This window comes from Malania oleifera, chromosome 5 (genome assembly GCF_029873635.1).
Source record: "Malania oleifera isolate guangnan ecotype guangnan chromosome 5, ASM2987363v1, whole genome shotgun sequence".
Lineage (NCBI taxonomy): Eukaryota > Viridiplantae > Streptophyta > Magnoliopsida > Santalales > Ximeniaceae > Malania > Malania oleifera.
Window position 1 is genome coordinate 11856115 of NC_080421.1, and position 27217 is coordinate 11883331.

The following is a 27217-nucleotide window of genomic DNA, read 5'->3' on the forward strand; positions in this document are numbered from 1 at the left end:
TAATTATTAGTGATATTAATCTTTTTCTAATTATTAATTTTTGTAAAAATCTGTAATTAAATTACATTTTCTTATATATTCATAATAACAATAAAATTCATAAATTATTAAAAATTCTAATTTAAATTAAATTACAAATATGTTATATAAATTCAAATTTAAATACAAATACATAATATAAATTCAAATTCAAATACATTTAATCTATTCAGATAACAAAGAAAGTTTTCAGCTGCGTCCATAGTGCATGACATCGTCCTGACGTTGTCATAGTTGCATACCATACAAATTAATTAAGAAAGTTAAAAAAATTAGTATACGTTTTTTGAAAAATTTTGGCAGCATTTCTCTTCTAAATATGACATTTTCCACAGAGATACTCCAAACCAAGGTGTTTACGATCAACAGTTCACAATAATCCAACTAGTAATTAATTTTGCGAGTGCACAGGAGCTTCATATAATAAGCATTAAATAATGTAACGTGTTAATGCATCCCATAAAACACACACACACACACACACACGCACACACATATATATATATAAGAATATAGTGGTTGAAACATAAATAATAGATTCCAACCCAAATTGGCATAACCACCAAGCAAGCAAGAAATCAACGAAAAATTATATCATATAGTCCAAAATTGGTCTCATGAAATTTTCTTTCCATTCCTTAAAATTTTCAACAAATTTTCGACAGCATGCTGTCGATAAATAGAACATTTCCTAAACCTAAAAGTCACAAAAGCATGCAATCCACAATATTTTTGCATCATACATATGTCATTTAGATTAAGACGTACATGCAACAACCTAAAAGTATCTACCAGCAGGCAATACACATCATTGCATCAGCTAGGATATGTGTGGTGTTCCAATCAAGCATGTAGTTCTAATGTCCACTACCAGCATGTAGTTCACAAGATATGCCAATCCAAGCATGCAATCCAGAATTTAAATCATGTATTACACTAAAGTTAGATATATACCCATCTCTAGCTACAATGAGGTTATGGATGACAGAGAACGACGAGGCCGTGGATGGTGGGGGTTGCATCAATGATTCTTTATCTAGTTTACCCGGAGTTTCTTTTCAAAATTGATTTGAAATGCGATAAGCCTGCCCATATAGACAAAATGAATTTTAGCCTTTCATCTGATAGGTTGTCGCTTATAGTTAAGGTATGATTTAAATATTAATTTTATTTTGCTTGAATCTTGATGCTCTTCTTGCAGTCATTGCATCCACAAGGCAAGATTCAAGAGAAATAAAATTAATATTTAAATCATACCTTAACTATAAGCGACAACCTATCAGATGAAAGGCTAAAATTCATTTTGTCCTTATGAACAGGCTTATCGCATTTCAAATCAATTTTGAAAAGAAACTCCGGGTAAATGAGATAAAGCCCCTCCATTCATTGTATAAACACTGCAAATGATATGCCCACTATCAAAAATAGAAGTTATCAAAAGTAGACCTAAAAGTTAATTAACAAACCCTTCTCAATGACGGCAAAATCTAAGGAAAACCCTACATAATTATAAATCCAATGTAAAAAATAAATATACTTTATAAAATTGCAAAGTTCATATTACTTTCAAGTTTTATGATACAACTCCTAATTATTCCTATATTGTTCATATTACCTTGAAGTTTGGAGTATTGGACTCTGAACGTGAAGTCTAACCTCCTCCTTAGTAATACTATTTCTTTTGCACAAAGTGTTTTTTTTGGGAGAGAGGTAGATTGTGTATGTTATTTTTAGTAGACATTTAAGTGGTAGGATGTTCGTTGTACAGAGAAAAAGGGCATTGTGTTCAAATTAGATTTTCTGATTTTGAGAAGGCGTGTGATTGAGCTAGTTGTGAGTTCTTCGATAGAGTGCATTTAAGGAAGGGGTCAGGTGTTACGTGGAGGAATTAGACAGGGTGCTGTTTATCTAATGCTTTTGTGAACCACCAATATGGATTGGAAACATATAAATGAATGTCCGTTCTAAATTAACTAAGTCTACATTGCCTTATTTATTATGATTTCTAAGATTCACTCATCCTTTCAAAAATATTTTAACATTAAACGACTAAGCCTATCTTTTCTTTTTGTTTGGTCAAATTTTAACGCAATTTCGGCAGCATGCCGTCTGTAAATTGGACATTTTCTCATATAACCTGCACCTGATAGGTTCAAATATAGCATTTATAAGAAGTTGAAGGCACACGAAAACCTATATCCACTACTAGCATGCAATACATATCAACTGCATCCGCCATGTAGGAGGCATTCTAGACTACCATGCAATCATGTAGCATATTCACGACAGTAATTAATACATGCCAACCATATCTTAAATTCAGAATATAAATAGCAGAGAACAGTGAATAGTATTTGGTTCATTGTAGTATTGTTATTCATCCAGGCATTTGGACATGAACGTTATGAGATGATGAGAGGATTTAATTTAAATAATTATGAAACTGATGCTCCCTGTGAGTTATGTATATATTCAACGTACCACTTTTTCATATTTTCAAATCCTCATCCAAGTGTATATAACATTTTCAATGATTTCGACACGACAATGTACGCCTTAAGCTTACCGGACCAAAAACATATAAATGAATGTCTGTTCTAAATTAACTAAGTCTACATTGCCTTATTTATTATGATTCTTAAGATTTACTCTCCCTTTCAAAAATATTTTAACATTAAACGACTAAGCCTATCTTTTCTTTTTGTTTGGTCAAATTTTAATGCAATTTTGGCAGCATGCGGTCTATAAATTAGACATTTTCTCATATAACCTACACCTGATAGGTTCAAATAGAGCATTTATAAGAAGTTGAAAGCACACGAGAACCTATATCCACTACCAGCATGCAATAAACATCAACTGCATCCACCATGCAGGAGGCATTCTAGACTACCATGCAATCATATAACATATTCACGACAGTAATTAATACATGTCAACCATATCTTAAATTCAGAATATAAATAGCTTAGAAGATGCTTAAGTTTCAATTTGTTGGACGAGGATAAGATAAGGCAGTGTAATCAATGGGGAAGGGGAGAATGAAGTGGAATTGGACTTGTGGGTTAATGGGTATTTCTGAAAATGTGACATGTTTGAACTTCGCTTATGTAAAAACGTCTGTTTTTGTCAACTTATGATATGCTAAGGTCATTTGGTAGCCACTCAGGTGGGACAATTCATGAAGTTTGAAGAAGCATCCGAAACATCTTCAAGACATGGTGGGATGACAACTGCAGGGGCATTTCCTGTCCCTCAGTTGCTAAAATTACAAGAAAATGTGTGCAACTTCACGTTCTTCTGTTGAATGGCTTGGAAAAGCTTCTTCTTTTTTGGGGGGGGGGGGGGGGGGTGGGGGGTGTTAAAATGAATGAGCACAGGATGCATGACTTCTGTATAGTTTCTGGATTTTGCTCCGTGTGTTGGACAATTTGAATATTTAGAAGTAATAGTCGAGGTAGTAGTGGTGATAAGCAGTAAAATATTAGTTACAGTAAGTTGTTTTGGAAAAACTGAACATAATTAAGATTTTACTGCTTATCACCACTACTACCCCGACTATTACTTCTAAATATTCAAATTGTCCAACACAAGGAACAAAATCCAGAAACTATACAGAAGTCATGCATCATGTGCTCATTCATTTTATGACCCCCACCTCCCCCCCCCCCCTCCCAAAAAAGAAGAAGCTTGTCCAAGCCATTCAATAGAAGAACATGAAGTTGCACACATTTTCTTGTAATTTTGGCATTTGAGGGCAGGACTACCCCTGCAGTTGTCATCCCACCAGGTCTTGAAGATGTTTCAGATGCTTCTTTAAACTTCATGAATTGTCCCACTTGAGTGGCTGCCAAATGACCATAGCATATCATGAGTAGACAAAAACAGACATTTTTACATAAGCGAAGTTCAAACATGTCACATTTTCAGAAATACCCATTAACCCACAAGTCCAATTCCACTTCATTCTCCCCTTCCCCATCAATTACACTGTCTTATCTTCTCCTCGTCCAAAAAATTGAAACTTAAGCATCTTCAAACTTCATATATTCCCACACCTGAGTGCCTGCCAAATGAGCATAGCATATAATGAGTTGATAAGTTCAAATAGAACATTTATAAGAAGTTGAAGGCACATAAGAACCTATATCATCTACCAGCATGTAATACACATCAATTGCATCCGCCATGCAGGAGGCAATCTAGACTAGCATGATTTAACATGAAACTCAATTTGTGATCATAATACCTTATAATCAATCAGAGGAGCCACCCACATCATCTTGTCCAGATCGGCACATCCTTTCCTCTAACTACGCATGCCTATCCATCATGGCTTGCATTTGGGCTCGAACGGTGGAGAGGTATGATCTCAGTTCCGCGTTCTCCATAGCGATCCTTTGCATCTATCGAGCCATCTCCTGCTTATCAGACTTGGCCTCTTGACGCTATCGTTCCATCTCTGCATGAGCCGCTGCACCCATGGATGATGATGCGGTTGGGGCGATGTATCCACTTCCAAGACCTTTCACCCAGCCCCCCGGTTATTGCCCAAGCACCTGGGAAGTGATCTCGAAATTTGTCATGTTCGGACTCCCCTCTGAAATAGGTGCATCCCTCAGCTCGACCATTCGTGCCTAATTTCAATCATGAAAATGATAAAAAGGAATAAGTAAGACTACAACTTTGATGTTTTGAATAAAGTAATAAACTAAATCTTTCGCTTCACTTACATGTCGATCTTGCGCACCCTCGCACCACTCCCCCGATCGTCGTTGGTGTGTTCTCTGATACAGATCTGGCAGCGGCTCCTCTGTGCCAGTCTCGGAATCACGCTACATTATCATATAAGTCATCATTACTATTATGTCATGTAATGGTCAGATAATTTTATATATAGTAATTACTTGGCGATGAATTACAAATAGCCTCGATCCACCGCAATGCGTCGTAGGGAGTTTGTTGCGGTTCGTAGCATTTGTTTCACATATGGCCTACAAGGAAGATGTCATGTCGACATATTAGGGACATCATTCTGAAAAATTAGTGATTAGAATACACACACATCACCAGATAGAGCGGGTCGCGGAAATGGCGACAGACCACGTCTCAATCTTCTTAGGATATCTTATCGTATGGTCGCGCTTTTGCTTCATCTCCCATCGCTCGAAAATGGGAGCGCATTTTGGAGCGATAGCTCTTAAATTTATTACACAATTGGACGTCGACCGCCCTCCTCACATGGTCATCCTCGAGGATGTCCATATCAAACTCCTCCTGCATATATAGGTAATACAATTACAATGTTAGACAGTTGTTAATTGGCTAGTATATTAAAAGTAAAAAAATATTTAAATTAAAAACAACTATATAGGGTTAGGGAACTTACCAAAATGAGCATGTAAAGGACCATGCGCTGCTCCTGAGTCACTTGCAGCCAGCTGAATGCGGTGACTGGAGCGTACTGTCGGCATACAATGTCGAGCTCCCTCGTCCACACGATGCACCAATTGTTTAGCGAGGCAGTGTATCCTGGAGGAATGTCGATCCGAATCCACTGTTTAGTCCTATCCAGGTGCTTCTTCAGCGATATGTTCTTTACTGCACCACGTCCTGACCTGACTGTGGAAGTAGATGCTGAAAGTAGAGTTAATTTAAAAACAACATTCTAATCATACACGTGAATAACTATTATCAATAGTTGACATGTAAATAAATGAATCGTATCCATACCAACATTGCTCATGACGGTCGGCAACTCACCCTACGTGTCAGTCGCATAAGTAGTATCCATGTTTGGCCGAGGTGCCGATGGCTTAGACAATGGTGCCGCCGAATCAGTACCGACCGGCTCTGCCGGTCTCGAGGATATCAGATCATCCTCATGCGATGTAGTAGTGGGCCTGAAAGGAAGTCTCCAACGTCGACCTCCTTGTGCCATATCTGCAAATAATTATACAAGTCAATATATGAAGAACGTATTTTTAAGTTATTTACACATGTTAAATACATAGTGACAAAAATAGACAAGTACATATATGAAGTACGAATATTAGATGGATGCAGCAGACATGAATTTTTAAGTTATTTACACATGTCAGATACATAGTGACAAAAATAACATGCCTTACCCCTCTATACGTCCTCAGTATTTGTATCATCCTCACTTTCTAAAGTGTCTTTCTCTTCACTATAGTACTCGATCCCTGTTTCATCTTCCCCATCAGTTTCCTCATCGCCGATGAAATGAACGTCTATAGAAGGTTCAATTGTAATGTCAACAGCTCCTACGCATTCTGCCCTAGCACCATCCCTATGCCATTAGAGTCAACGCCTTCTTCGACAACATCTGTTTTAGATTGCGCTGCTGCGTGGACAGATAGCTCATCTTCTTGGAATGCAGCCTCATTGGCACTCATCTCACTATCTGCCACTTCTACAATTGCGTACAAACTTCGGGGAGGAATCTTTTGGGCCACATGCCATTCACCCTTCAATTTGGTGTCTTTAAGGTAAAACACTTGTTCTGCCTACGTCGTAAGCACGAAAGGGTCATTTTGATACCAGGTCTTGCTAAAATTGACACTGGTGAAGTAGGCATCGGTGTTTATCCCAGTCTTTTTATTGCCGATGTCCCATCAGGTACACTTGAACAGGTGGACAACTCTGTTTGCTCCATAGTTAAGCTCTATAATGTCATCCAACACACCAAAGTAGTCAATATCTTCATCTCCTTTTTTGCCTAGCACCGCAACCCCACAATTTTGGGTTCTTCTATGTAGTTCGAAGGACTTTGTATGAAATCGTAACCCGTTAACAATGCAACCGCTATACCGGTTAACTTGTTGATCGGGGCCACATGCCAACGCGTGCAAATCTTTACTTGCCATTGGTTCCTTATTATAAAACATGACTTTCATCTACAAAATAAATAGGAGTTTAGAAGTATACCATCAATAGTGAAACCATACATTGCTTCTAACTGAAGCAATTTTTGTTACTTGCACGACTCCCAAAACAATTGATAAACTCCTTCTTATGTCTTTCATCAACATTCCGTTCATTTTGGGCCAGGAGATCAGCTTTATATTCGCTATATGCAACAGTAGTACATTTTAATGTCAAGAAAGTATATAATTATGCATATGTAAATACAATGTGTAATAAGGAGTTTGGAACAACATACTCGATATATGGAATAGTTTCATCACAATTGTTGAGGACGTAAAAATGAGCCTTTTCTAGGTCGTCCATGTCAATGAAATCGTAAACTCGTGCACCAAGAGGCTGAATATTTTCTCAAAATATAGAGCTCCTGGGTTATTCATCTTCAGCATTAATAGCATGAACGTCTGCATTTCGCTCATCACGAGTGAACATTGTGTCAATATCATGTAGATACATTAAGCAAAATGTAAGACATTCACTGTCAATGTACGCCTCAATGATTGAACCTTCCGGTCGTGCCTTATTATGCACGTACCCCTTCAAAATCGACAAGAACTTGTGCATTTTATGTAGCATTATAGACTTGTAGACACAATAAAGAAAATAAAATTCAAACAGGGAAAGCACGTGACCATTATACAAGGACTTTATACTTTACCTCTCAATAGGATACATCCAACGATATTGAACCGGTCCTCCAATTATGGCCTCCCTTGGTAAATGGACAGCTAGGTGGACCATCACATTGAAGAATGTTGGCGGAAAAATTTTTTCCAGCTTGCATAGTATGATCACGATGTCATCCTCTAACCCTTCAAGTACGTTTACACTCAATTTTTTTAAGCACAATTGCCAAAAAAAGATTCCCAGCTTAATCAGCACAGAGCGAACATCTTCAGTCAAGTGTCCACGAAGGAAAACAGGTAGAACCCGTTGTAGAAGGACGTGACAGTCAAGACTTTTCATTCCTAGCATCTTCCCTTCCTTCGTGCTTATGCATCGAGCTATGTTCGATGCATATCCATCGAGAAACTTCACTGATTTCAACGAGTCGAGGAATTTATTCTTCTCATCCTTTGAGAATGTGTAACAAGCTGATGGCATTATAATTTTGTCCCCATCACGATACAGGTGCAGCTCAGGTCGTATTCCCATGTCTTTCATATCTTGGCGAGCATTTGCGGTGTCCTTTGTCTTCCTATTTATATCAAGCAATGTACCAATGACATTCTCAAAAATGTTCTTTTCAATGTGCATGACATCCAAGTTGTGGCGTAGTAGAAGATCTTTCCAATATGGCAACTCGAAGAAGATGCTTCTCTTTGTCCAATTCAACTCCCACTCAGCGCGTTTTCTTTTTCTACTGGTTGGTGGTTTCCCAAATTTCACATCTCCGATCCACCTTAGCTGGTTTAATATCTCTTCCCCACTTAGCCGCTTTAGTGACGACCTTCGTTCAGGTTTTTCATTGAAGCTTCTGACACCATGAGTCCTCTAAGGATGTCCAGTTCGTAGAAAACGACGATGACACATAAAGCATAACTTGCGGCCATGCTTCAAGGATAAGGACCCAACATCTTTATTACATATTGGGCATGCTAAGTAACCTTTTGTGCTCCAACCTGACAGGTTGCCGTATGCGAGGAAATCATTAATTGTCCACAAGACTGTAGCATGCATCTGAAATGTTGTTCCGGTTATGACATTGAATGTATCCACTCCTTTTTCCCATAATTCTTTCAACTCGTCAATTAACGGACGTAGGTAAATATCAATATCATTACCAGGTGCTCTCGGTTCGGGAATCAGCAGAGACATATAAATGAAAGGTTCTTTCATACATCACCATGGCGGCATATTGTATGGCATCATCATAACTGGCCACATGCTAATGGGTTGGTCATGTTACCGAAAGGATTGAACCCATCTAAAGCAAGGCCAAGTCTGATGTTGCAAGGATCACTAGCAAACCACGAATGCATTTTATCAAATTCGGCCCAAGCTTCGGAGTCTGCTGGATGGCTAAGGGTGTTTCCATCTTGAAGACGTTTCTCTTGATGCCATCTCACATCTGTAGTAGTCTTTTTGCACATATGCAATCGTTGCAGCCGCAGGATTAATGGACAATACCTCAAAACTTTTTTGGGAATCTTTTTACCCTTCTTCTGATTAGTTCTATACCTCGGTTCACCACATTCTGGGCACTCATTCGCATATTCATGTTCACCATAAAAGAGTGCACAATCATACCTACACGCATGTGTTAGAGTGTAACCGAGACCCAATTCATGCATGTATGTCTTCGCCGCATAAAAAGACTTGGGAAGTGTTTCACCCTCCAGCAGTGTTGCCTTAATGAGGCTTAAATGCATGTTGAATGCGCTCTGAGATAACCCATGCATTGTCTTTGCATGAAGCAACTTTATCAAAAACTCTAATTTTGAGAAGTTTTTATAGTTTGGATATAAGGGCACCCGTGCATCCCTCATGAGATTAGCAAATGGTTTACCGAGTCGATTCAACGTACTAGGATCACAAGGTATGGTACTCGATGAAGTAGTTTCATCACCAGTACGCTACACACTGACATCACCGGTGTCCACTGCAATCCCCCTTTGCAATTCACCTAACATTTCGATTAACCCTTCATAACATGTATCACCACCTACTATATTTGCCCCTTCATCTTCAGCGTCATTTAAATTATCGCTCTGAACTGCGTAATCTTCACCGTGGAACACCCATCTTGTGTACCTTTTCTCCATTCCAAAGTCTAAAAAATGTGAATGGAGCAGCTCAATGTATTTAAATGTTATGTTTTGACATTTCTTGCAAGGACTCCTTATTCTACTGGCTCTATCTGCACGAGGACGTACGAATCTATGAAATCATGTACCCCTTTCATGTATTCTGGAAAAAACCTAGCCTGAGCGTTCATCTAACTCTTATCCATGTTCATTAATTACACTATAATATGTTCAAGTAAATGGTGTTCATTATATTTTCATACTATTTATCATGCATGCATCGTGAATCCTATAATCAACGGTCATACTCTAAAGGGTACGGATCCTATCCCATTCAGGAATGTTGCATTTACATTGCGATCAATCGCTCAAATTCCTTCGTCGTAGTCGTTATAAATTTCGGCAGCATCTCCCCATGGCTCTCCAAGTACACGATATGGGGGAAGTGAAAATTTGGCTAGTCTTCCATCACTAAAAAATTGTCACGACACCCCACTATGCACCCAGAGAACACAAGTAAAGACGCGCTCGAAATATATAATGACAATTGACAAAGCGTGAATGATGACAACAATGTACATACAACTTCTTGAATTGTCCACATTGGACAATCCAAGAATGGTTGAAATACTCACATTACTAATCGTAAGTGAAACAGATAATTAACATGTTCAAGTGATTACTAGTCAACATAGTATGACTAATAATCAATTGGAATATAGTAATTGATTTGTATCACATGTACGATTAGGAATGAATGTATAGTAACTGTTCTTGGATGAGTATAAGCTTCAATGAATACATGAAATGGTAGTAATTAATTTGGCATTTTACTTCATATGACATTTACTTCTTGACCTTTCACTGTACACTTCAGATTGTTGTTCTTACCTTAATGTCTATGCATTTATGAAATTGTAGAAAAGATAAATCAAGTCCTAACAACAGAAGTAATACAGTTCTAGTATCTCCCAAAAGATAGGTAGAAATCAAAAGCTCCATGTATTTTCACTACTTTTAGAGGAAATACAATGTAGATAGACACATTGAAGCACGTGTACAACCATTCAAAAGCATGGTAAAACAGAATGCAATAAAAAGCAAATAATATAGAAAGAAATAAAATAATAGCGCAAAGGTGCATGAGCACAGTACATAAGAAAAAGAGAAAGTGCATAAAAATATCCCAAGCATCTAGTCTATCATAATCAGAGTCTGAATCAGAATCGGAACTGCATAAGCAACAAGATGAGACTACTGCTCTAACAGCATCTCCGTCCCGTGCCATTTCCTCTAGAAGAAGACGCATTTTAAGGGTACGAGGGGAGGGTGGTGGTTCCCTATATGGGCGTGGCTTGAGGGCCCGAGGCAGCAATAGGTCAGAAATGTCCATCAGAGGTGGATTATCGTAATCATACGGCATGGTCGGCCTAATTGTACGAAACAACACTGGATGAGTGGCCATGTCCTCTGTAATCTCTGGGGTAACATTCGAGGACTGCTCTTTAATGGGTGCCGCAGCAGAACGTGCCGGGGGCAACTGCACATCCTCAAGAGTCACCCTTGGTGCTTTCCTCTCATCCGAAATCCTTTTGTGCTCACTCAGTACAGCTCGACCCTTGGAAGAAGCCTCTCCCCTTGGCGGGTCCTGAACGCTCTGCCGCTTTGAGGCTACCCGAGGCTCCATTCGTGGAGGCATTAGCCTAGTAAAGAAGAAATCCTACGATTTAAGTTCAAAATTCTTTTTTCTTTTTTTCGGAGGGGCATGCTTAACAAAAAAATTACGAGAAAATATTCACATGACATTCTATACAGGTGGAGTGGAGCTAGCAAATCTCTACCTTCGAAAGAAGGGAGGAGTGGCTCAGGCAGCGGGAGGCTACTTGCAGACGACGAGAGGGGAGAAGGGACTTGGGCGGCGGCTGCGGTACCTGTTGAAGGCAATCGGAGGAGGAAGGAAAGTAGGGGAAAGAAGTGAGGAGGGAAAGCCAAGGGAAAGCAGATCGCAGCGGCGCGCGCAGAGCGGGAAAGGAAAGGGAAATGAGGGAAATAAAAGGAAGATTAGGGTAAATCTTATTAAAGGACTAGTAGTGACGAATTCATAATTGTCACTATTGCTCTGCAAAAAAAACTCTTTTTTTAAATTACGGAAGTATTAGTGACGGTCGTAAAATCCCTCACTAATACAAAGGAAATAGTGACGAATTTCGAAATTCGTTACTAATACTTTGAAATAATAAAATTAAATTATTTTAGAATACGGGAAATATTAGTGATGGTTTTAAAATCCGTCACTAATACAGGGGCAATAGTGACGAATATATATATTCGTCACTAATAATATAAACAAAAATATTGAAATCATTTTTAAATACGGGAAGTATTAGTGATGGTTCCGAATCCGTCACTAATACTGTAAAGTAAAAAAAATTTATTTGTTTTAAAATGGAAGTATTAGTGACGATTCTCAAATTCATCACTAATAATGGGTCAATAGTGACGTCACTAATACTATTAAATAGAATTTTTTTATTTTTTAAAAAAATTCGAATTATTAGTGACAGTTCTCAATCTGTCACTAATAATGGGTCAATAGTAATGGATTTCTGAATCCTTCACTAATACTCTAAAGTAAATTTTTTTTTAATTTTTTAATTTTTTTTAAATTATAGTAGTCATGGTTATTTAGTCGTCACTAATGTTTACCTTTTAGTGACGGATTTAATTTTTTTAATTTTTAATTATATTAGAATAACTTTTTATTTGTATTGTATCTTATAAAGAGAGAGAAATTATGATGAAGTATGTATTTTCTTCTTATATTCATTTCATTTTCTTCATTCAAACAAAAATATTTGATTCAAACAAAGCCTTAAAGACTATTGAACCACAAAATACACTAAAGATAGTATACAATTTTTGAATTTGAATCTTATTATTATTATTATTATTATTATTATTATTATTATTATTATTATTATTATTGTTGTTGTTGTTGTTGTTGTTGTTATTGTATTTTTTTTTTCTTTAACCCGAGAACTTTAGCTACCATCACGACACTTTGGACACTATGGTGCAACACCAAATTCAAGGGGGTGAAAGTCACCCGCCCACTGACGCACCCTTGGTAATTTACTGAGGCAAACTCTCAAGGAGAAATTGAACTCATGACCTTGGGGTCATTAAAGTCAAAACTCGTCTTTACCACTTGTGCCAACCCACTTGACCTTTTTGTTGTTGTTATAGTTGTTGTTGTTGTTGTCGTTGTTGTTGTTGTTGTTATCTTTCAAAACACTTACACTCAGCATACTAAATTGAGGACCTATATTGACCAATTTTACATTGTTACACTCACACGATAGAAACTCTTGTGCAATTGCTGTTAAGAGGAATTGTATATATATCAGCTTACATATATTATAAAAATTACAAAATTTGTGTCCTAATATAATTATAGGAATTAGCAAAATTATAGGAAATACTAGCGTATAGCCGTATACCTATAATCGCAATCTTTACATAAATGGAAAGAAATGAATGAATACAATTCCTCAGATCATGGAATGGAATCGAGATTGCTGTCATTTGTTGACTTAATCTTACTGTCATCTGTTTTGGAAAGTGTTTCCTAACTAAGTATTAATAGAGAGGGTTAACAAAATACGAAAAAAAATCTACTTTTCACTAGTTATCAAAGAAAATAAACCAAAAAAAAAAACTTTTATGTGTATTTTTAGTGAGATTAATTGTTATATATGTGTGTGTGTGTGTGTGTGTGTGTGTGTGTTGACAGCATTATCTGGATTAATCGTCCAGCCTAGCAGCCCATTTTAGAATTAAACAATAATTGATTTTAATCACTTATTTATTTATTTATTTATTTATTTCCTACATGTGCACCAGTCAACGGTGTCTAAGAATAATAAAGTGAATTATATATTTTATTTTTTTTACCCCTTAGCCTTCAATTTATTTTTTTATTAATATTAATATATTTTAATTATTTATTTATTCTTTTGAAACGATGGTGTCCGAGATACTTTAGGTACTTGACTAATTCACCGGGATAATGGGTCTGCCCCTATACCGATCTCCACTTAATCATGGATGATAGATTTTAAAGCCTCCAAAAAATGCAATGATTTTTCAAAAGGTTAGAAACATAAAAATTCATTAATTTTTCTTATCTTAAAATTTAATTCACAGACTTTCATTTAATACTTAAAAAATACCATGGTCGCGAAAATCTCCCTTAATCATGTAAAATAATTATTGCTAGCGTAACACTACGTCTATGAGTATGAATAATTTTGGTACAAAATTTAATATGGGACATTAATGCTCCCTTCAACACATGCATAATATTTAAACTTTGCGATTAATAAGTGTGCTTTTAAGAATAACAAAGGACTTTCTTTGTCTATCGTAATTTTTTATTAAATTAAATAAATGAAGAAAATATTTTTTATTATTACAGTATTTTTTATTTAAAAAGCGTCTAAAAGTGGTCCATTTAATTTTGTTCTTCATTGACGATTCTATGCTTCTTGTATATGGTATACTCTATTAATTGATACACAATTAATTGATAGCGATTGAGTAAAGCTTAGTCCCTCCCCCCGCCGCCATCTCCCTACGCCGCTTTCTTGGATTTTAATAACTTTCAAAAATGAAATAAATGATAAAGTAGAAAAATTAGGTCTTTAGGAGGACTAGTGTGGTCGTCCTATTAGTCCCTCTCGGTTAATAAAATCATTCTAAATAGCCAGTCTCACATGATAAGATCCACATATAATTTCATGTGACTCACTTGTTTGTAATATTTTAATTGAATAGGAATTGATGGGCGGACCACACTGGCCCTCCCTTATAAAATGTAGTTATTACAAAGAAAAAGCAAATTTGAGTATTTGATTAAAAAAAAAAAATGTAAAGAGACTACAATATTTCAAATGTCTAAATGAAATATTGTGGAATTCATAAAATTAATTAATTCATAAGAATAATTAAATATTTAATTAGAATAATCAGGAACAATTCTTTCACTCATACAAAGAATGACTTTAAAAAAATAATTATGGAGGCACGTACATAAGAAATCCCTAAATATCTAAGGTTTACACATACCAAACTGAATATGAAAACTCATATAACAAATACAAAAACTCCTATGATTTTCTATAATTACACGGGTAACTATAGAAACTCATATAATAAATAATAGGAAACTTGATCTACTATAAAGTAAGTTTTTCAAAACTAATCGAATCCATCAATTCTTTGAGTTTTAAAAAACTATCCACATTGAGCAATTACTTAAAAATATATGTCTTTTGATCATTGGACAAACTACTTTCAATTATAATTTTTTTTGTCATTCACCAAAGTCCCAGAAATACTGATACTTGATTATGTATTGTAACATACTAATTAAAAATAATTGTGTATTATACTTAATCTATAGTTATTGCCTACTTCGTATTTTTTAAATAATTATTTGAAAATTTTAAATAAATATTAGAAATAGTCTTACATTATTTTACTGTGTATTATAGCTTATTAATTATTGATGTAATATAATTCAATTATGAAAGAAAGATGAACCATTTATTAATTTAAAATACTATTAAATAAATTTAAAATATTAATTTAATTAATAATATTATTTAGCATAAATTAATATGATAATCATGTGTTAAAAACATACATTTAATACAAAATTATTGTCAATTAAAACATAATAATACTACTTTATTTTAGTTAATAAAAATGTTTAAATGCTAATTAAAAATAAAAGTAATATAATATTCCTTGAATATTAAATATTAAATATTTTATTTTAAATTTAAAATATATATATAAAATAAAATAATCATATATTATTTTATTATGTACTATGATATACTAATTATTATAAAATATAACAATCACGGAACTGATAAAAAAATCATCTATTGATTTAAATTAATATTAAATAAGTTAAAAATTTTAAAAATTTAATTATTATTACTATTTTTAACATAAATCAATGTGACAATCGCTTGTTGTAATATACATTAAGAACAAACTGTTAATTTAAAATAATATAACATTATTTTACCTAATATAAAATAGTTAAATTTCAACAATTTTAATTAACATAGTTATCAATTAAAATAATTAATTACTAGATATTTAAAATATAATAAGATAATAACATATTATGACATCTTAATTAGTAAATAAATATAATTCAATTATGGAACAGAGAAGAAACATATATTTGTTTTAAACTAATATAAATAATTTAAATTTTTAATTAATTGTTAATTCTATTTTAATGTAAATTAATATGATGTATGTTATAAATATAAAGTAATAACAATATAATTTATAATTAAAAACAATAATATTATATTATTTTACTAAATAAAAAATATTTAAATATTAGTTAAATTAATTAATGTTTATTATTAATTAAAAGTTCAATTGGAAACAATATAGCTTTAATTTAAATTATATTTTAAAATAATTATATATTTTTTTATCATAGTATAACATATTAACTATTGATAAAATATGATAATATAAACTCATATAACACCTTACAATAAAAATAAGTATCTGAACATCACTTATTTTAAATATAACTAAATATCACTTATAATTTTCAGTATTTTTTCAATTCAATACTTTATCAAATTCATCACTTTTTTATTGGAAAAACAATTTCTGCAACACTTTGAGAGGAAATAACCTTGGCAAGCCCAAGAATTTGACCCATTCCTCTAGTTATGATTGAAGCCCATATGCATTTGCCCGGCCCGACCCGGCCCAAATGGTAAATACGGTGAGACCATTCTATTTACAATGCTAATTTGTTGGTGTACTCTTGGAAAACATTATTATCTTTTTTGTGCAAAGAAGAGCTGATTTATTTATTTATTGTAAAGAAAAAAAACTTGAAGTTCTTTTAAGCAATGGTAAGCACACTTCAAATGTTATGTCAAAATTTTATTGGCATTAGCTCTTACCATAAAATTGATAATCGTCTATGTTCAAGCATATACTAATATTATTCTAAAAATATAAGTTTTTATAATGTAATGTTGTTAACATCAAAGTGGTAAATATTTTTTAAAATTCTAGAACTATTTAATATCCATTTCAAAAAGGAATAAAAATAAATAATATTAAGAATGTGATGATTAAAAATTTATGTTGAGTTTATTATATGTTGCAAATCAATAAAATTCTCTATTGATGGGTGGAGGGGACTTAATTACTGGTTACGATTGAAACTCGGTGAGGATTGCACAAAGATACAAAACAATTAAATTCAATTTGAAAAAAAATACAGAGGCAAATTCAAGATACAAATTTATCCCTTCTCACTGGTCGTTCACCCTCTCTACACCACACATTACATTACACACACACACATCTATTTATAGCAATTTCTAGAACAGTAAAATCAACAATGGTGGGCTGGTTAGTGGGGTTGGTGGCTGACTCTCCACTACAATTCAACAACAGTGAGCTAGGGTTGGTGGAGGCCGTCAAATTTTGCTGCCACCATCCCATTATTCAAGTTTAATCTTCAACATTCCCCCTTAAACTTGACTCTCCTAGATTTTTCATTCCGAGCATTATCTTTAGTCTTGTAAAAATATCATGTTTGAGTGACTTCGTAAAAATATCAGCAATTTGATCATAGGTTCTGCAAGATATCAACTCCACTTCTTTATTTTTGACGTGCTCCCTGATAAAATGATACATAGTATCAATACGTTTGCTTCTTTCATGGTAAATTGGATTCTTCGCAAGTGCAATCACAGATCGGTTATTGATGTGGACTTCTATAGGGTTATCTTGAAAAAATCCTAAATACTTCAGTACATTCATGACCCATATACCACGACAAACAGCTGAACTGACAGCAACATACTCAGCTTCGCATGATGACAACGTTACGATGGGTTGCTTCTTCGATGACCATGTAAACGTTATATCTCCCATGAAGAATGTGAATCTAGTCGTGCTTTTTCTTTCATCAAAATCTCTTCCTCAATCGCTATTTGAATAGTCAATAAGTTTGCATTCACCTCTTAATGAATATAACATACCATCAGTGATGGTACCCTTGACATAGCAAAGTATCCTATTCGCTGCATTTAGATGAGACTGGTCAGGAGTCTTCATGTACCTGTTGACAAGTCCAACTCCATAGAGTATGTCTGGTTTGGTGCACGTCAAATATCTCAAGCTTCCAACTAGACTCTTGAAATACGTGGGGTCAACATCTCCTTACTCATTCTTTCTCAATTCCAATCCCGTTTCAACTAGAGTTGTTACATGATTGCATTTGTCCATACCAAACTTTTTTAGTACTTCTTTTGCATAGTGTGTAGTAACCGGGAAAAATAAAATTTAAAATAATAATAATAATAATAAAATAATAAAATAAAATTAATTAATTAAATTAACAAGTAAAATGAATAGTATGATAAGGACAATATACATATATATATATATATGTAACTATGATATTATATATATATATATATATAATAATACAAGCTTCTTCAAGAAGCTTTGAAAAGTAAAAAAAAAAAGCTTTGAAAAGTCAAATAAAATTCAAACCACAAGCTTCTTCAAGAAGTTTTGAAAAGTAAAAAAAAAAAAGCTTTGAAAAGTCAAATAAAATTCAAACCACAAGCTTCTTCAAGAAGTTTTGAAAAGTTAAAAAAAAAATCAAATTTGAATTAGATTCATTTTGGTGTGCGGCAAGTGCACTCTCACACACACACACACACACACACACACACACACTCTCTCTCTCTCCTCTCTCTCTCTCTCTCTCTCTCTCTCTCTCTCTCTCTCTCTCTCTCTCTCCTACGACTCTCTCTCTCTTCGATTCCGGGCTAATTTTACGCAAGCCACCACGACGCTCCTGGCAAAATTCTCTACAAGTCTGCCGGAGCGGATCGTCAAGGAAACGAAGTTGGATTTCATCCCAAATCTAAGGTAAGACTTTATATTCAATATTTGGATTTTTGACAGTTGAAGAAAGTAATATACGAGTAAAAATACTAAACTTTAATACTAGAAATTTTCAGTTCCAGGGTGTTGATTGGGAACGTTGGGAATCATCCCTAAGTTGAGGTAAGGTTTTTTAAGTCGAATTTGACTTAGTAGTAGTTATAGAAAATGTTGTACGTACGAAAATACTAAACTTTAATTCTGCGAGTTTTCATTTTCAGGGTGTTGAGTTGAGAACCTTGTGGGTACGGGGAAGATTTTCTTAGGGGCTTTTCAGGAATCAGGTAAGGGGATAAACTAAGTTAGTTTTGTTTTGAGAAAATGCATGTATATATATGTAACATATGGTTTCAGGAAAAAAAGAAATATATTTATATATATGATTTATATTTGAAAAATACTGTTTAAATGATGATATGTTGAATACGTAGAAAATTTGTTTAGTGTGGCATGAGTATAAAAATGTTGTGAAATACTGTTTTCTGGGAATGGGGACGATATGGATTTCTATAATGGAAAACCGGCGTACGGGTCGAGATATTTATATATATATATATGTGATTTGTCGGCGTACGAGCCGTGCTATATGGATGAGATTTGCCAGCGTACGGGCTGTGCTATGTGATTTGCCAGCGTACGGGCCGAGTTATGTGATTTTCCAGCATACGGGCTGCGTTATGTGATTTACCGGCGTACAGGCCGAGCTATGATAAAATGTGAAATATCGGTGTACGGGCCGATGATTTTCATGATATATGTATATGTGAAATATGATATGAATGATTTGATAATTAATGATATGAGTTATCCATGTATTACGATTTTAGTATATGTATATTATATCAGAACCTGGTTGGCTTGGTCTAGGCTAGCACTTGCACGGTACCGTTGCTATGTGTCCTTGGTCCTCGTGATCATGATATCTGTATTAACGCCGCTGTACGGAGTGGTGTGAGATTGGATGGTCGATGTGGTTATTTTTAAGAAGTGTGCTGTTATCGCCCCTGGTGTATGGACCAGTTTGGGTAGACCCATCGGACCTACAGACTACTGTTTGACTTGGCAGTGGTCGGCCAACCATTGTCAGGTCTCGCCTTTGGGCCACACAACCCAATCATGTGGGGGGTAATACATGACAACAGCCAGTTAACCTATCAGGATTGTTTTATGTTATTATTAGTGTATGAGATGAGATATGTTTATGAAAATATAGTATATTTTGCTATGTGTTGATATATATGTATGTTTTCCCAGATTTGATAAACAGTATTGAATATGTTATGTACGGTATATGTAGAACACATAATACTCATGTTGCCACACATTGGTATTAGTTTATTTCCCTTACTGAGAGGTGTCTCACCCCTAAATCTTATTAACTTTTCAGGAGCCCCGGATAGGAGAGCGGGAAAAGCCCCGCTGATATAGTACGGTCTATCTACCCTTTTTGAAGGGTAAGTTTTGTAGGGACAGTTAGATTTTGTGGGAAATGTCCATAGGTTTTATTTTTGGGATGTATATACGAAAATACAGTGATTGTAGTAACTCTGGTATATTGTGGTACATGGTATTGAGATGTACATGTTTGTATATTTTCTGCTGCTAGGGCTTCTGCTTTATGCTTTGATATATCCCTGGTGCCCATGGGCCCAGGTGGATTGTGACCTGCTGAGCTGGAATGTATGATATGATAAAAATTTATTTATTAAAAAAAATATATATGTGAAAAAGGAGCAGGTCGTTACAGTTGGTATCAGAGCCTAGGTTGTTAGGTTCTATAGACTTTAGAGTGCAGCAGGAACAATACCAGAGTTTAGGAAATGATTTGAGGTTTTGTTCTACAGTCTAGAGGCAGGACTTCCGTGGTAGTTTTTGTGTTTTTCCTGGGGTGACGATTTCAGGAAAATCATAGTAAGCTATTGTCGGGTTGTGTTCCTAGAATGTAGGACTAGAGATTAACAATGAGTTATAAATGTTCAGATGAGTGGTGAGGATAGGTGGGTAAATTATGAGGATAGGATTACTGAATTGCAACTGCTATTTTCCAGGATGGATCCAGAAGGAAATAATGCCCATGCGAGTGGCAGTGATGGAGCAGGACCATTAGGTGTAGCTAGGACCGACTCTGATGTGGTATTACGTAGCGTGGCTCAGTAGGTTATGGCTGAGATTGCTAGGAGCTCGAGGGAGCAGAGTGGTCCTTCTACAGGCCATGGGTGCACTATAAAGAAATTTACAAAGATGAATCCTCCGGCGTTCTCAGGTGGAGTTGATCCTGTAGCCGCTGAGAATTGGATGTAGGAGATTGAGAAAATCTTGGCTGTGCTACAATGTATTGAGGAACAGAGGGTCCTCTTTGCCACCTATAAATTAACAGGAGAGGCTGAGAGGTGGTGGACTGCGGTGAGACTATTAGAGCAGCAGAGGGTGACTCCAATAGCTATGACATGGGACCGGTTTAAAGATCTGTTCTTTGACAGATATTTTCCAGCTACTGTGAGGGAGGTTAAGGTAGAAGAGTTCCTAAGTCTGAAGTAGGGACAACTATCCATCCAGCAGTATGCAGCACATTTTATCGAGCTCTCTCGATTCGCCCCATACATTGTTCTTGATGAGGTGAAGAAGGCGAGGCAGTTTGAGAGAGGCTTGAGGCAGAGTATATTTAGGCAGGTGGTGGTGTTGCGGATCCAGGACTTCGCTGAGTTGGTCGATAGGGCGACCTTGGCAGAGATTGGTGAGCGTCTTGATGCGGATGAGCCGAGACAGAGGAAAAGATCTGCATCTACAAGCTACCAGCAGGGTCACAGGCCGGGTCAGTTGTGGAGAGGTAATCATGGTAGAGGGCGGAGATAGGAGACGGGAGGACGCCAGGTGCAGACAGGGCAGGGTCCTCTAGTTTGTCAGACTTGTGGTAGGAGGCAATGGGGAGAGTGTCGAGCTGGTGGTGTAGTGTGCTACCGCTGCGGTAGATCGGGACATATAGTGCGAGATTGTCCTACCCCGCCAGATGCAGCTCCGGTGTGCTATCGCTGCGGTAGATCGAGGCACATGGTACGAGACTGCCCTACTCCACCAGATGCAGTTCCAGCTCCTAGACCATACCGGGGAGGTTATTAGGCACCACGGGGGGGCCAGCAGAGGAATACGGCTCCAGCCAGGGTGTTTACTCTGACACCGGGTGAGGTTTAGGCGTCAGGTGACGTGGTGACAGGTATGGTCATTATGCTTTCTTTTAAAGTTATTGCATTATTTGATTCAGGAGCTACACACTCGTTTGTGTCCTTGGGGTGTATTAAATTATGTGAGGCTGAAACACAATCATTAGATGTTGAACTGTTGGTATCTACACCGACTGGGTCGGTAGTGAGGTGTGGTAGGGTACTCCGCGATTGCCCAGTAGAGATTCAGGGGAAAACATTGTCTGCTGATTTGATAGTGTTAGACATGCATGGGTTTGACGTTATATTTGGCATGGATTGGCTAGCAGCTAATTTTGCCAGCATAGATTGTCGTGCACGAGAGGTGATATTTAGACCCCCGGGAGAAGCAGAATTCAAGTTTGTAGGGTCGCATGTACAATCCCCGCCTCGGCTAGTTCTATTCTGGCCAGGAGACTACTGATGAGTGGTTGTCAGGGGTTTGTGGCGGTTGTGAAAGAGATGTTAGAGAATGAGTCGAAACTTGCTAGCACGCTTGTAGTGAAGGAGTTTGTGGATGTTTTTCCAGATGAGTTACCAGGCTTGCCACCCGACCGTGAGGTGGATTTCTCTATTGATCTACCTCCTAGTACAGCACCGATTTCTAAAGTACCTTATCGAATGGCGCCAGTGGAGTTAGCTGAATTGAAGAATTAGTTGCAAGATCTGCTAGATAAGGGCTTCATACGGCCCAGTGTATCTCCGTGGGGAGCTCCAGTTTTATTTGTGAAAAAGTAAGACGGGACTATGAGGATGTGTATAGACTATAGGGAGATAAATAAAGTGACAATCAAGAATAGGTATCCTCTACCCCGTATCGATGATTTGATTGACTAGCTCCAGGGTACACAGGTGTATTCGAAGATTGACCTCAGATCTGGCTACCATCAGGTGAAGGTGAAAGCAGAAGACGTCTCAAAGACGGCCTTCAGGACTAGGTATGGGCATTACGAGTTTCTAGTGATGCCGTTTGGTTTGACGAATGCTCCTGCGGTATTTATGGACTTGATAAATAGAGTCTTCGACCAATACCTAGACCAGTTTGTTGTTGTTTTTATTGATGATGTACTGGTCTATTCTAGGAACTATGAGGAGCATGAGACGCACTTGAGGCAAGTTTTGCAGACACTTCGGAAAGAAGTGTACGCCACGTTCATAAATGGGATTGTGGCTGAGAAGGTCATGTTCTTGGGGCATTTGTATGCTGGAGACGGGATTTAGTGGATCCTACTCAGATTAAAGCCTGTATGAATTGGGCTAGACCGAGAAATGTCCACAATCAGGAGTTTCTTGGGGCCTGAGTAGCAGGCTATTACCGTCGTTTTGTGAGGGATTCTCAGCTTGGTCAGGGCCCTTGACAACGACTGATGAGAAGAGTTTAGATTGAGTGGGACGATAGTTGTGAGCAAGTTTTCTGAGCTGAAGTAGGACTAGTCAAAGCCCATGGTGATCATCCCATGTGGGGGTGAAGGGTATACCATTTACAGTGGCATAAGGAGCATTCATCGACGAAAAACTACCGAGCGAAAGGAGGGCCTGCTCTAAATTTCGTGACGACTACAAGGTTTTTGTCGACAAATTTAATGAAGGACTCGTCGACGAGGGTGACGTTGTTCTCGTCGACGAAATCTGGACCTATAATTAAGTGAAACTAATATTTTTCTCACATTTCAACCCTATCTCTCTCTCTCTCTCTCTCTCTCTTCTCTCTCTCTCTTCTCTCTCTCGCTCTCTCTCACTCCTCCTACGGATCCTCTCACTTCTCTCTTCGTTTTCGGCCCCACCAGACGCCGGATCGACAATCTGAAGCCACTACGACGCTCCTGGAGAAGTTTTCTGCAAGTCTTCTAGAGCGGATCGTTGGTGAAACGAGGTTGGATTTCATCCCAAATTCAGGGTAAGACTTTTTAACTCATTTTTGGCCTTCTGACAGTTATAGGAAATGATGTAGGCAAAAAAATACTGATATTATATTCTGGCAAATGTTGTTTCAGGGTGTTATGTAAAAGGCCCTGTGAGTGTTAGGCCAGTATACCATAGGGGCTTTCCAGTAGTCAGGTAAAGGAAATATGCTATGTTAGGTACTTTTAAAATATTATATAGTTTATAAAATTATGAAAATTATGTATTAAAGTATGGTGTGGCTTGAGAATATAAATCTAGTACGGAGATATGTTTTACGTATTTTAGTACCATGATTTTACGTATTTCAGTATCATGATTATACGAATTCTAGTACCATGATTATACGAATCTCAGTACCATGATTATACGAATTTCAGTACTATGATTATGCAGTTTTTAGTGTAATGATTATACAGTTCTTAGTATTATGATATATGAATTATTGTACAGTTTATGCAATATCATGATTATTACAATTATTTCAGAATCATGGTAAATCAAATAGTTGTATATAGAGATATATTATATAGTATCAGATCCTATTGGACTGTGTAGTTACAGAGCACGATATCGTTGCTACAGATATTATGTTATGTTATAAGTGCAACCACCTATTTAGATAATACGTGGTAGTAGGTCGATCACCTAGGCCCTTGACGTGGACAGGCTCCCCATCAGATATGGGTTGAGGTGGGCAGATCAGACTGATGGAGTATAGTGATTCATTCCTGGTTGGCCAGCCAGGGTAAATCCCGCCTATGGGCTGACTCACTCGAAAAATGAGCAGCTCGAAAGCTATCCCAAGTATAGGAGTTACATCGTGTAATATTAAGCCCAAGGGCTAGATCGTCTCCTCAGGGAATGCGTTTTAATTTCAATTTCATGTTCGTCCAATCGAAAACAAAAATGCACTGAACTCGGTTCAGATTCGGGTTTTCAAGATTGTGGAAACTTAAATGAAAACACAAATTAAAGTCCTAAAACTAGCACGCACGGAATTAAATAACAATAATAAAAACCCTAATCTACTTAAGGAAACACTAGAGCATACTAACTAAAAATGGAAACTTTAAACATGGAATTAAAAATACGCAACCACAATCACAATTTAAAGGAAACAAGAACAGAAACCCTACATCTACTTAAGGGAACATTAGAGCATACTAACTAAAAATGGAAACTTTAAACATGGAATTAAAATAACAATAATAAAAACCCTAGTCTACTTAAGGAAACACTGGGACACGCGTTAATTAAAAATGGCAACCTAGAACATGGAATTAAAAACACACAATGGAAACTAAACTAGACACATACTAAAAAAAAAATCGAACCTACTAAAAATCGAACCTTTAGCACAATTAAGAGATCAAATCAAGACTCACAATTTAAATGCAAACATGAATTCAACGGAAATTTAAAAAACGTAAACAATAACGGAACACAATAAAAACACAACCTTTACTAATCATAGACCCTAACTAAATCGAATTTCGACAAAAAAAATATCTGAATTTAATTAAGAATGCTAAATTAAAATAACTATCAATTAGATAAACAAAGAGATTAATTTAACAATAATGAAATACCCAACATTACTCAACTTAAACAAAAAGAAAGAAAACTCCAATAACATTAAAAAAAAAACTAAACTTTCTTCAATATTCCAAGATTCAAAGAAAAGTAAATAAAAGAAAGAAAGAAAGGAAAAGAGAGAGAGAGAGAGAGAAACAAATCCACGGAGCCGTGAAGTTGCTGCTGCGCTTTGGTGGTCTTGCTATGGAGTCGGCTAGTGTTCTGCTGTGCTTGGGGACTGCTGAAGATGGTGGAGGAGGCTGGCCGTACTGCAAGAGGGCAGAGGAGGCCAAGAGAAACAGAGGAAAGGGGGAGAGTGAGGGGAGGAAAGACAAAGGAAGGAAGAGAGACACGGGGAGAGAAGCAGAATTGAAAAAAAAACAAAACTAAAGAAGAAGAAGAAGAAGAAGAAGAAGAAGAAGGAGAAGAGGAGAATGGGGAGCCATGGGGGCTGCCTATGTAGGAATAGAAAGAGAAGGGTTAAATAGGATAGGGGGGAAAGCCCTAGACCCGAATAGGAAACCCGAATTGCTATATTTTTTCATTTTTTTCATTCTTTGTTCATTACAAATTATGCTCTTCTGGGGCCCGTATCTCACAAAACTCAAAACATGAAAGTTGTAGATAATCCTTTTTTCTTTCTCTAGAAATTTGAATCGTCTCAATCGGAGCTCGGATGGAAAAGTTATGTATAAAATACGAACAGATATCGGTTTTGATTCCCGGGAATTTTTCCTGCAACAAAAAATTACCAAAACTTTATAAATAGTGCAATAAAGTTCAAGAATAATAATTTTGGCACTTTGTTAAAATATTGGACAATTTTAGATATTTAATTAAAAATATAAACCATAAAGCTCGGGTTAAACGTCCAATTACGCAGTTTCGGTGCGTAATCACACCCCCCAACTAACGTTTTGCTAGTCTCTAGAAAATAACGTGAATGAATCTCAGAATGGTGTCTACAACTACATACTCCAGTAATCATGAAATCAATGCACATGCGACATAATTATACCACTTCACATACAAGAACATAACTGAATTTCACACAAGCTCGTTCATATTCAATGCACACGACTCCAAAACACATCACCCATGCAAGTTTCATTGTTTATATGTGATTTGAGAGCAGTATACTCACATGAAGTTAATCAGTGGCACATTCAGAGTTAATGCAATCATATAAGTTCGAGTATAAACAGGTAAACTCTTGAGGTGTGTGTGATATGTGTGACTCAGTACACCTAGGATGCCAGTGGACACCTACAGAATGGTCGCTTTGACTCGGCCTAACTGGTATACCCTCAAGAACACTCAAAGAAAATGGGTTCACTCATCATATGTGAGGAAGAATGTCGCGATCAAACATCCCACATATTAAAAAGGAACAAACGCTAGGTATATGGAGTGAACTAGTCTTGAAAGGATCTAGCCTATCTATGAGGTGTCGGGTCCTTCACCCTAGCATCTTCTCACCTACTCGTCATATCCAACTGAGACCACCCTAGATCAACTCATTCACAAACTTGTCGTGAATACATCTGAGGCATTAACCGGTTGAAGAATCTTCATACGTGGAAAATATGTGTCGTCCTTGACTTTTTGTGATATGTATTTGGGCCGACATTGACATTTCATTTCATGCGCATATGTGTATTGCTTATTCTTTTTTCTGCTCATTCTTTATTTTCTGTCTTTTCTTGAGCAATAAGGACAATATTAACACTTCTTTTGTAATCTTCATACCATCAATGGGAATTGAGCTCGAATAGAAGTTCATGA